The following is a 2,050-nucleotide window of genomic DNA, read 5'->3' as shown; positions in this document are numbered from 1 at the left end:
TTTCATGTCTTTTTTTCCATTTTGGGTTTTGTAGTAAGAACAAAAAAGTAACTAAATACATTGAAAGTTAAAGTAATTTAATATTAAAATTCACAGTTTCCCATAGTACAGTAACAACTATTTTTGCAGATCTGCTGTATTGGAGAGAGAGAAAGTACTGATTGGTATTTTATGAAGAGCTTCCTATATGCGTGAAGGGATTAGCAAAACAAATGCGGAATTGTTCATTAATTTTCTCTAACGCATTTAAATAAAACATTGAAACCTCTTGAGTAAATATGAGGTCTAGGAAAGGTTCTGGATGGGAGCTGTGTGGGTGGAAAAAAGCTTAAACTAATTTTGGTATGTCTTACTGGGAGCAAATTAAAGGGATATTTCTGTCCATGGCACATAACTGAAAATTTGGTCACAAATCAATGGGAGTTTTATCACTGATTTCTGAAGTCAAGATTTCACTCAGTGGGGTGTGTTGTTTTGGGGGTTTTTTTTTTGTCAAGTGAGTTGGAAAAACTGTCAGTCTGGCACATCATGTATGTAAGTATGCACACAAGGTGCATTTTTCTGTGCACAAGATGCATCCATCATTCTTTTTTAGATAAGGCTTCTAAATTTTCATTAGTACTCCTAAGAAGATGGTGAGGATTTGGAAATTAATGAATGCCAGTAAGCCCGATCAGCTGAAAAAGGTCAACCTGCAATTTTGTTCTATAAAATTTAACGCTAGATTAGCAGGACTTGAAACTAGCATAACTATAACTTTCTATGGAAGCTGTTCCATAAGCAGAATATGCAGTTGGTGAATCACTACGTTCCTTTGAAAGCAAACAAGCCTTCAGCTGAAATGAGCTTGAAGGCTGCATGAAGAGAGAGAAGCTTTTTGACTTTGTTTTTGTCTGTAGTTCGAAAACTTGGCAGGCAGGGAACTACAGTTTTCACTGGTGGTCATTTAGGTAGAGCTTGTCACTTTGGGAGGCTCCATCTGATGCTTTAATGGCAGCAGCTAAGAATCAGTTTTCTGGCTTTTACATCTTGAAGCCTTACGAATTTAGTTCTGTGCTTAGTAGGACAGAAGTTGGCTGAAAACTGGGAAAAAATTTGGATGAAAAATGAATGGCCATCCCTGTCTAAAGATATCCTTCCAAGAATTTTGATGCACAGGGGGGAATCTGCGTTTCTCATTTTGATATTGAGTAAGGTTCTGTAAGTAAGCTCTGATTGCAGGGCTAGCAAAATGTAATTGTTTCTGTGAACACTTTCTCACATGCATTTTCCCTATGCTTCCTTATCTTAAAAAAAAAAAAAAAAGTTCATATGGAGGCATTCAGTATTGTAATTTCATCTAGGATGTGTCAGAAACTTGAAAAATACCAGCCTAAGCATTCACAAATTTTGATGTTGGAAATTACTCGAGGGCTTTTCCAGCAAAATGACCAAATCTAACCAAGAGAATTTTCTCTTTAATTAGTATGTATTCTACCAATTGCTGTAAAGCAGCACGAAAAACTCTATGGGGTTTGCTTTTTAGATGGGAACTATGGAGTTTCTAGATGTGGACTTGTTTTTCTTCAAAATGTTCTCTTGAAAACCTTTTTAAAGATTTTTGACTTGAGGGATTTGCACGATCAAGCCTTAGGTGTTACTGTTTTCCTATTGCTGCTTGTATTGAAACTGTGTAGTGTTGGCTTTGTCATGTTTAGTTGTGAACCTTTAAGTTAGCAACATGTTAACTTCCTTCAGGTGCATGTTATCACCAGGTTTTTGTTAACCTTTCTTTAGGGTTTTTGTTTTGAATATAATGAGTACCTATGCCCCAAATGTGTATCTAAAGCATGGATTAATCGGGGCACTTGCCTGCAAATCAGACTTCAACAGTACAAACAGTAACTGAGCTAAATGCTTGTCTCCAGGTAAGGAAGATCGAAATTGCTGACAAGAAAACTACAGCTGAAAATAAGAAATCTTAAGTTTGCACAGACTTGGGAAAACTGAATTGTGCTGGATTTTTTTTTCTTTCTTCAAAAACCCCACACCCTACACTTGTGTTTGAGAA

The sequence above is a fragment of the Harpia harpyja genome, chromosome 2, assembly GCF_026419915.1.
Source record: "Harpia harpyja isolate bHarHar1 chromosome 2, bHarHar1 primary haplotype, whole genome shotgun sequence".
Classification (NCBI taxonomy): Eukaryota; Metazoa; Chordata; class Aves; order Accipitriformes; family Accipitridae; genus Harpia; species Harpia harpyja.
The sequence above is the reverse complement of the archived record's forward strand: the minus strand, read 5'-3'. Positions refer to the sequence as shown.